Source organism: Macaca nemestrina, chromosome 4 (genome assembly GCF_043159975.1).
Source record: "Macaca nemestrina isolate mMacNem1 chromosome 4, mMacNem.hap1, whole genome shotgun sequence".
NCBI lineage: Eukaryota > Metazoa > Chordata > Mammalia > Primates > Cercopithecidae > Macaca > Macaca nemestrina.
The window spans coordinates 155091883-155102203 of NC_092128.1; the positions used below are offsets into that span (position 1 = coordinate 155091883).

A 10321-nucleotide genomic window follows, 5' to 3' on the forward strand; every position below is an offset into this window, starting at 1 on the left:
TCTGGCGAGGTGTGCAGCAGGAAGCCAACAGGAGCTGGGGCTGGGACAGGTGGGCCAGGGCTGTGTCACCGCACTGCTTGGCGCATGAGGCCCCCTCCTCCTCCACCCCTTTGCTGCGGCTCAAGGTAAAGGCTGGTGATCCCATCTCTGGTCGGCCACCTTGGGCCGGGTGCCTGCCCCTTGTCTGGGAGAGGGCTGGCCCCAGCTACCATGGGCACCCGCGGGAGACCACGTCAGTCCTCGCAGAGAAGATGAGGAGCCTCCAGGAAGGGAGCAGAGGCTAGGCAGGCTGGGAGGCACTTGCCTATCCTATCCATTCTGCAGCTGAACAGAGCCCAGGCAAGGGCCAGCCTTCCAGGAGCCCAAGGTATTGGTGGAGAAGCTAGGGAGGTGGGGGCAGCTCCCAGAGGGGACACAGCGGGGAGGGCTCTGCAGGATGCTGTCAGGAGGGTGGTACTCCTGGGGAAGCCCCCAGGCCCTCTTTCTTGGGGTGCCAGGCCTTGACATACAATGCTGGCTCCTGCTTGCCCCACCAGCCTTAGCTTGGCCCATGCAGCCCAGCCTGGGAAGGGTTAAGTTTCGGCCTCCTCCAGCGACAGGCTGGCCTGATCTCCCGAATCCTCTTTTAATTTTGTTCTGGCAAAGGCAGATGCCTCTCGCCTGCTCTGCCGACTGGTGTGTGTGGCTGGGCCCCTGTGGACACCTGCCCGGGAAGGCAATCAAGGCAGCCACGCGTCCCACCCAGAGGTGGGTGACCATGCCAGCAGGTGGTGCTGGGCTCTGCCAGGTGTCCCTCATAAATGCCATGGAAGCGGTTGGAGCTAGTGGGGAGCATAGACAACAAAGGGTGGGAGGAGGCCTGGGGAGCAGCCCCGTTTGATGGACGCAGAAACTGAGGCCCAGGGGGAGTGAGGCTCACCCATCACCCCTCTCGGCCAGTGAGCGCAGGGGTCCACTATAAACCAGGGAACTCAGCCTGGGTCTCACCGCAGGAGGAACACTTGTCACTCCTGAGTCACTCCTGAGTCAGCCCCCACTCCTCTCCAGCCATCCCTGCAGGGTAAAGAGTGGACTCCTGGCAACCCCAGCTGCCCCCACTCCTCTCTCCTGAGCTCACCTGCCTTGGCTCCTGTCGTGTCCCCCCACTCACTCCCAGATTCTCCCAGGTCAAAGACGGCCTCCTCCACTCTCCTATGTGCCAGGAAAAGTCATCACCCCCAGACGGTGGGCCCCTGCCCAGGGGGTCTTACCTGCACATGAATGTGGGGGGCATTTGGTCCCATGGAGTAGCCGGGTACCAGCACACCCAGGAAGGCAGCGTTTGGCTCTGTGGGTTGAACACCCCCTGTCCAGAGAGCACCTGGCGGAGAGGGGTGTCGGGGTGCACACGTCTCCCACAGCCCCCTCAGAGATGGCGTGGCTCGGCTCTGGAAGTGTCCATGAAACACAGTCAGGGCCATGGAACAGGTATGAAGCCTGACACAGGGGAGACGGAGATGGGGACTGAGGAGTGGGCGTTCACCAGGGGCACGGTTTCAGCTTGGGAAGGTGAGAATGAGAATGTTCTGTGGACGGACGGTGGCGACGGCCGCATGAGGACGTGAATGTGCTTACCGCTACTGAACTGTGCCCCTAACAGTGCCGATAGTGGTGATTCGTTATAATTAATTTTTTAAAATATTTATTTATTTATTTTCGATATGGAATCTGGCTCTGTCGCCCAGGCTGGAGTGTAGTGGTGCGATCTCAGCTCACTGCAGCCTCTGCCTCCTGGGTTCAAGCGATTCTCCTGCCTCAGCCTCCCAAGTAGCTGGGATTATAGGCGCCCGCCACCATGACCAGTTAATTTTTTTTTTTTTTTTTTTTTTGAGACGGAGTCTTGCTCTGTCTCCAGGATGGAGGGCAGTGGCATGATCTCAGCTCACTACAACCTCTGCCTCCCGGGTTCAAGCGATTCCTCTGCCTCAGCCTCCCAAGGAGCTGGGATTACAGGCACGTGCCACCACACACAGCTAATTTTTTGTATTTTAGTAGAGATGGGGTTTCACCACGTTGGCCAGGATGGTTTCAATCTCCAGACCTCGTGATCTGCCCACCTCGGCCTCCTAAAGTGCTGGAATTACAGGTGTGAACCACCGTACCCGGCTAATTTTTTTATTTTTAGAAGACACGGGGGTTTTGCCATATTGGCCAAGCTGGTCTTGAACTCCAGACCTCAGGCAATCTGCCCACCTTGGCCTCCCAAAGTGCTGGGATTACAGGTGTGAGCCACCGTGCCCAGCCTAATTTTTTTTTTTTTTTTTTTTAGAGAGAGGGTCTGGCTCTGCCATCCAGGCTGGAGTGCAGTGGTGCAATCATAGTTCACTACAACCTTGACCTCCTGGGCTCCAGTGATCCTCCCACCTCAGCCTCCCCGGTAGCTGGGACTACAGACATGCATCACCATGCCAGGCTAATTTTGTAGTTTTAGTGGAGACAGGGTTTACCATGTTGGCCAGGCTGGTATCGATCTCCTGACCTCAGGTGATCCGCCCACCTTGGTCTCCCAAAGTGCTGGGATTACAGGTGTGAGCCACCGCGCCAGGCCAGGTGCATTTTTCATCACACACACACACTAAATGAGTGTATAAAAATCACAGCTTCTCACTGCTTTCGGCATGCCGGCCACCCTGCAGAGATCTGTTGAGTGCCTGGTGTGTCTGGCCCAATGGGACGGAGCTGGACTGTGTTCCCAGCTCCCTGAGGGTGGAGGTTCATATCTGACCACACCACTGGACACTGGCCTGGGTCAGGGCATACATCCCGCAGCATCCCTTGGGCGGGTCTTCATGCAGGAGCAGCCCTGGGCGGAGGGATGTGAGGCCTGACAGGGGACTGGCACCCTGGGGCAGGACCAGCCTGGTCACAGTGTAGGGGCTGGAGTCACTGTGCCTGGGGCACTGGTAGAGGGGGTCCTGGTTGGAAAGTCTGTCAAGTCCCTGGGAGGGGAGAGGGGGCTGGGGAAGGAAATGGGGGGGAAGGAGGAGGTGGGTTTCTTTGCTGGAAACCCCCATTCTGCAGGGGCAACCCCAGCTTGGGGGGTAGAGGATGGAATTAAATCCTGTTCATGAAATCCCACCCAGGTTTCCCACGGACCCTAATTCACTAATAACGGGGGACGGAAGGACACGGGCCTGCCCTATTTCCCATTTTATTCAAATGGGATTGAATTTTTTTAATCCTGTAATAAAGTGACAATTTCCATTTTCCCAGGCAATTCACTTTCACAAAATGACCAGGGTCACGACCTGCTTTGCAAAAATCAGCATTTGGTGATTAAATCAAATCTGTAAGACGAGTTTTCCCAGAGATGCTTCCTGGCACAGTGTGGGGACGGGAGGCCCCCCTGGCATGGGGCCTGGTGGCTGGCTCCAGCTGTTAGATATCAGCCAGGGGCCCTGGGGGCTGCAGGCTGCTCTCCCGAAACCCGGGCAGGTCTCAGCACCAGCCAAATGACCTGGCTTCTCTGGCCTCAGTCTCCTCGTCTCTGAAACGGGGACACTCTAGTCCCTCCCTCCTGGGGAGGGCAGGTGAAAATCGAATGAGATGCAGCACCAAGGCCTCCCTCCACGTTGATAGTTCCACTGATTATTCCTTTTTAGAAGTGTTTATTTGTGTTTCAGAGTTGGGGTCTCGCTCTGTCACCCAGGCTGCCGTGCAATGACGCGATCATGGTTCACTGCAGCCTCCAATCGCTCCAGCGATTCTGCCGATTCCGCCGCCTCAGCCTCCCGAGCAGCTGGCACGACAGGCAGGTGCCACCACGCCTGGCGAGTTTTATTTTATTATATAGAAATGGGATCTTGCTGTGTTGCCCAGCCTGGTCTTGAACTCTGGGGCTCTCTCCTTGGCCTCCCAAAGTGCTGGGACTACAGGCGTGAGCTGCCACACCCAGCCTGATGATTTTTTTTTTTTTTTTTTTTTTTTGAGACTGAGTCTCTCTCTGTCGCCCAGGCTGGAGTGCAGTGGCGCGATCTCCACTCAGTGCAAGCTCCGCCTCCCAGTTTCACACCATTCTCCTGCCTCAGCTTCCCGTGTAGCTGGGACTACAGGCACCCGCCACCACGCCCGGCTAATTTTTGTATTTTTAGTAGAGATGGGGTTTCACTGTGTTAGCCAGGGTGGTCTCGATCTCCTGACCTTGTGATCCGCCCATCTTGGCCTCCCAAAGTGCTGGGATTACAGGCGTGAGCCACCATGCCCGGCCTGATGATTATTTTTAATAATCATGTTATTATTATCTGAGGGACTGAGCTTTGAGGCTGGATCTTGGGAAGCTCCTGCCCCCCTCAGGCTCCCTCCTGGGGCACCAGGTCACCATGACCCCCAGACTGGGGGCAGTGGGTCCCCTCTGTCTCCATGGACACCACACCTAGGGACAAGCTGGGCCCCTCTCCCTGGCAAGGGCCTCATGGGAAGCTGCAGGCCAGCTCTGTCCCAGGGAGCGGGGGCCCTCCGCAGGCACCCAGCATTTCCAGCACACCGGTGCAGACTTTCCCATAGCTGGAAATCAACATGAGTGAGTGCCAGGGTGAGACTGTGGCCCGTTGTATCAATAATTCCAATCTCCAGCACTTTGCTATCATTATTATCCCACTTGACAGATGGGGACAGTGAGAGGCTCAGAGGGGCCAGGCAGCTGCCCAAGGCCAGTAAGTGGTGAAGCTAGAGTGGGGTCCAGGCAGTCTGGTCCCAGCCTCCCAGGTGGCCTGCCCAGGTTCCCTGCGAGCCTTCTCTCGTGGGGCCCCAGTGCAACCCTCAGAGGCGGGGCCCCTGAATCCCTGCTGCCCCCAGAGGGGCTGGGCTCATGCCCACTTCACAGCTGTGCCCCTGAGCCTTTGGGTGGCCCAGTGAGTGTGGCTCTGGCCCGGCCCCAGCTCTCCGCCCTCTTTTGGGGGGTGCCCCAGGGGAACCTCTGAACAGCAGGCCTGGGGTTTCTAAAAAAAATCAACTTTCAGCTGGGCACGATGGTTCACGCCTGTCATCCCAGCACTTTGGGAGGCCGGGGCGGGCAGATCACCTGAGGTCAGGAGTTTGAGACCAGCTTGGCCAACATGGTGAAACCCCATTTCTGATAAAAATTCAAAAAAATTAGCCTGGCGTGGTGACACACGTTTGTAGTCCCAGCTACTCGGCAGGCTGAGGTCGAAGTATCGCTTGAACCCTGGAGGCAGAGGTTGCAGAGAGCTGAGATTGCACCACTGCACCCCAGCCAGGGTGACAGAGCGAGACTTTGTCCCCCCTAAAAAAAAGCAAAAAAACAAAAACAAAAACTCAACTTCCTGTCACCTGCCCTGAATCATACCTTGGACTGAGCCCCAGGAGCCGGAGACAAGGTCGGGGGTGACCCAGACCTGCGGCAGACTTCAAAGCAGACTTCACAGCGGACTCCTCCCCTCAGCTCTGCAGCTCCCGGAGAGCACATCCGGTGAGGCTTCCCAGGAGAGGTGAGTTTGAGCTTCGATGGGGCAGAGATGCGCTTGCAGGCTCAGGGAGGGGCCTGGGGACCTTCCAGGTCTGTGTCGTCGGCCCTGGGCTCAGGATTTGATCAGTGAGGTCAGAACCACATAAAGCGGGCCCAGGAAGGCTGCCCACCCAGGAGCTGCAGCCTGGGACCCCCGCCCCTCTGGGAACCCCTCCTGCCTCCTCCTGCCCCTGGAATCCACCATTTTCCTGCAAGGTGGGGACCACAGAGTGGTTGGAGGGTTCAGCGATGTTCACTACTGTGGTGTTTGTCTAAGGAATGGATGAACCCTGAGAGTGCCCAGGTGTTCTCCACAGGATGGGAGAGGAAACTGAGGCACAGGGGGTGGAGTCACTGTCTCAAGGCTGCAGGGCAGAGGAGCAGAGGGTGGGGTTGAGCCTCGGCCCCCAGCACCCCCCTCCACCCATCACCTACCTGGCTGCAGGCTCCAGGCCTGGTCTCTGCCTGTTTAGCTCTGGAATGATCTGGCCTGTGGGTCACTGGCGCTGTGAGGTCCCCTGGGCGTGGGGGGACGGCGCCATCCTGTAAAGCCCCCACTTTAATGAGTGCGAAGCCGCCTAGTGTGCCGCCACCCTAGGTGCTGGTAATTAAAGCGGGAGGGGCTGTGGCCGGAGGAGGCAGTCAGGGAGTCGCTGTCGTAGGAGGCCGGTGGCTTTGGGGTAGGCGGGAGGAGGCCGGGGCCGCACGTGTTGGGTTTTAATAAAAAAGGACACCCGTGTCCACGTGACCGCCTGAGAAGGTCAACGCCTAAGTCCCGGGTTGGGGGTCTGTGTCTGGGATTCCTGGCCCTGGGCAAAACCAGCCTCTGGGGAGATGCCCCGTGTGGGGTCACGGCAGGGACTGCTTGGCTCTGCCTCAGTTTCTTCCCAGCCTCAGGAAGAGGCTGCAGGAGGCTATGGGGGTACTTCTGCCTCTGCCTGAGGGAGTGCAGGACCCGGTCGTAAGGACTTTGGGGTCACACACACCTGGGTATGAGCTCTGGCTCCATGTGCCACTTGGGGCCTCAGCATCCTCATCTGGAAAATGGGAAGAACCCAGTCTCCCACCCGGGTTCCTGTGAGGCCTGGAAGAGAAGGTGCTGCAGATGTGCGAGGTGGCAAATGGAGAGGCCCGTGGGGGTGGAAGGGCTGAGACACCTGGGGCTCCACAGAGGCGGCTGTGGATCGCTGCTCCCCACGGGCGGGGCTCATGGCCCCTCCCAGTTTATAGCCTTGGGTCTCGGCCCACAGCCCGTTTCCCCACTCGCCCCGTGAAAGTTCCACCCAGGCCCTCCCTGAGCTCCAGCCTCTTCTAAGCAGCTTCCCACCCTCCGTGGGTGTCCCATGGCCCCTCATGGGCCCCCCAGCCTGCTCCTTCAGGTTCCTCCACCCCCAGCTGCAGCACTGCCCCATCCAGTAGACCTCCACCCAGTAGAACTCCAGGGCTCCATTCATGCGGCCACTGCAGACCTACTGTGTGCTGAGGAAGTGCCTACTGTGTGCTTCTCACCTATTATGTGTTGATGACATGATTGTCATGTGCTGAGGATTTACCTACTGTGTGTTGCACACCTACTATGTGTTGATGACACAATTGTCATGTGCTGAGGATTAACTACTGTGTGCAGAGGAGATGCCTACTGTGTGCTGCACACCTACCATGTGTTGATGACAAGACTGTTATATGCTGAGGATTTACCTATTCTGTGTTGCACACCTACTATGTGTTGACACGATTGTCATGTGTTGAGGATTTACCTAGTGTGTGCTTAGGATTTACCTACTGTGTGCTTAGGATTTACCTACTGTGTGCTGCAAACCTACTATGTGTTGATTACACGATTGTCATGTGCTGAGGCTATGCCTACTGTGCACTGAAGACTTATCTACTGCGTGCTGAGGATACTGCAGGGACCAAGACAGACACATTCCTGTTGCTCATGGACAGGCAGTGGCCAGATACACACATCTCCTTGATAATAACGCAGATGACAGGCACTGCAAAGGAAAATGGAGGCCAGGTGTGGTGGCTCACGCCTGTCATCCCAGCACTTGGGGAGGCCGAGGCAGGCAGATCACTTGAGGTCAGGAATTTGAGACCAGTCTGGGCAACATAGTGAGACCCAGTCTCTACTACAAAATTTAAAAAGTTAGCTGGGCATGGTGGCACGTGCCTGTAATTCCAGCTACTCGGCAGGCTGAGACGGGAGAATCGCTTGAGCCCAGGAGGTCGAGGTTGCAGTGAGCCGAGGTCACACCACTGCACTCCAGCCCGGATGACACAGCAAGACCCTGTCAAAAAAAGGAAGAAAGAAAGAAAGGAAGAAGAAAAGAAGGAAAGAAGGAAGGAAGGAAGGAAGGAAGGAAGGAAGGAAGGAAGGAAGGAAAGAAGGAAGGAAGGAAGGAAAAGAAGCAGATAAAATTAATTTTAATAATGTGTTTTATGTAACTCAACCTATCCCAAATACTATTATTTGCTGTGGAATCACAATTGTTGAGATGTTTTACACTTTCTTTGGCACCGTGTCTTTGGGACTTTGGGATCTGGGTGAGTTTCATGTTTTCGGGGCAACTGGGCATGGGCTGATAGAGAAGGGCAGAGGCAGGTGGCACCTGTGGGCCGAGGGACTGTGGGACCTAGGGCCCTGGACTCTATTCCATGGGCACTGGGGAGCCATGGAGGGTTTGGAGCAGGAGAGGGATGTGGTTGTGTTAACCTTTGAGAATCACCTGAGAAGCTGAGTGGAGGATGGACCTCAGGGTTGTTGAAGATGAGGCGGGAGGCAGCAAGAAGATGGCATGAACGGTGACCCAGGTAACCAGAGAGGAGGCGTCAGGCCTGGGCGCCTTGGTGGGGGAGGGTGTGTGGAAAGAGCAGAGTCGGGGGTTCCCGGGCGCTGGCCACGAGGCCCTGGGAGGGTGGAGGTGACTGTCCAGCTGGGCAGGGGGCAGCAGAGGGGCAGCTCCCGATGTCCAGGGACCCTTTTGGGGCAGCCCCTGACCTGTCTGTTGGGCCAAGCTCACAGAACCCCATGGGGGCTGGGTGACGTGCAGAGGACACCGCCTGGCCTGGTGTGGCTGCGGCCCCTTCCTGCTGGAATGGTGGGCGGGGCAGGTGAGGCGTCAGGGAGCATTGAGCCAGCAGAAGGAACAGCCATGCAGGGTCACAGAGGCCCCAGTGGCTGCCACGGGCTGCAGTGGGGAGCGAGGCTGGCCAGGTCCCAGGAAGCTCACAGGGTCCAGGGTGTCCTATCTAAGTGCAATGGGCAGTCACTGCTGTAGGGCTGACTTGGGCTGACGGAATGAGATTGGGGCACAGAAAACTTCCCTCTGGCCTCTGCAGACGGATTCCAGGCTTCCCTCTTGCCAGAGGGGCCAGCGAGGCCGCAGGGGTGTAAGGGAAGCTGCTGGAAGTGGGTTCGTGGATAGCTCAGGAGGGAGCCAGAGGCTATCCGGCTGTAGGGTCAGGTGGCCAGACTGTTGGTGGGGCCGTGGAGGGAGAAGAAGGTTTGGCCCTGCCAAGCCCTCCTGGGTCTGATATTCAGAGTGAGGGTCCGTGTGACACTGCCCATCGCAGGCCTTCCCTCCCACTCGCACCTCGCCCTCCTCGCCCACCTCGCCACGCCGCAGCTAACACTGTCAGCTGGTAATTGTCCTGGTCCCTTTATCCTGCGCTTTAATAAATAATTTACCTGAATTATTCACATGGAAATTTCAACATTATTAAAAATTAACCAACTTAAATGAGTCCATGGTAAATAGCCGGGTGGCTCTTCCGAGGCTGAATGCTGAAGATCGAGTGAATACCAGGCGGGGGGCAGCCCCGAGGAGGGGGCGGCAGGTGCAGGGCAGGTGAGCAGTGAGTGGGGACAGGCGGGCCTGCAGGCCGACAGGGCCAGACCCACCCCTAGGAGTAGCCCCAAGGCAGCTTGGAGCCGGAAGCCCTGTGCCCTGACCCCTCACAGTCTGGGCAGCCTCAGGAAAGTGTCTGCACCTCTCTGGGCCATTCATGCAACGGGATGCCCCCTGCCCGCCCCCACTTGCTCAGAGGACTGTGGAGAGGGCCGGGCAAGGAGGGTAACCAGGGGCAACATGGGATGGTGAGCAAGGAGCCAGCTTCCATCTAGAAAGCAAATGCACTCTCCCTGCCTGGCTGGGCCATGCACAGAAGTGCTTCCTGACCCAGTGGGCATCAGCAGAGGAGCTCCCTGGGCATGGTGGGTCATCCTGGGTGTGGGGTGTCCTCAGCACCTGCAAGGCCTGGACACAGAGTGCTGAGCAAGCGGTGAGGGAGCTGGTGCTTTGCTATAACCGTTTCCCAAGCGTTTTCCTCAACATCTCTGCCCAGAATGACACCCCAGTTCCTGCATCACTGAAGTCAATGTCCTGTGCAGCTTTATTCATTGTGATTAAAGGGTGCTAGGCTTTGGGGAAACATTCTAGATATCTAAACCAGTTGCTGTTTGCAAAATCGTCTTTACCAAACAGGGGCGCTGAGTGCAAATGATTTGGGGTCGGTGTGGCGCCTGTGGACAGGGCAGTGGAGAAACTGTACTTGCTTGGTAAGCTGCAGAGGCCTGGGCTCAGAGAGCCCTGCCAAGAACCCTCCTCCGCCTGCACTGTCACCAACACTATGGCCACACGTATTCCTGACAGGCCTGGGCCTCAGACACCTCCATGTCACAGGTGACAAAGCTCAGACACAGGAGGAAACAGATAGTCCAAATGAGCCAGGGTTTGGACCCAGGTGGCTCACGCCTGTAATCCCAGCACTTTGGGAGGCTGAGGTGCGCAGATTGTTTGAGGTGAGCGAGGAGTT

General features: G+C 57.3%; 1 long non-coding RNA gene across 2 annotated transcripts; it reads right to left on the minus strand.

The window, feature by feature from the left end:
- Window positions 1-3614: 3614 nt before the first annotated feature.
- On the minus strand, window positions 3615-6779 carry LOC139362588 (uncharacterized). 2 transcript variants are annotated; one of them, XR_011621732.1, is made up of 4 exons: window positions 6490-6779; window positions 5939-6046; window positions 5345-5570; window positions 3615-3806 (listed from the first exon to the last, which is right to left on the minus strand). It is a non-coding gene; the product is annotated as an uncharacterized lncRNA (long non-coding RNA). The 2 variants fall into 2 exon arrangements; XR_011621733.1 differs by having other exon boundaries at window positions 5345-5575.
- Between the last annotated feature and the right edge of the window lie 3542 nt (window positions 6780-10321).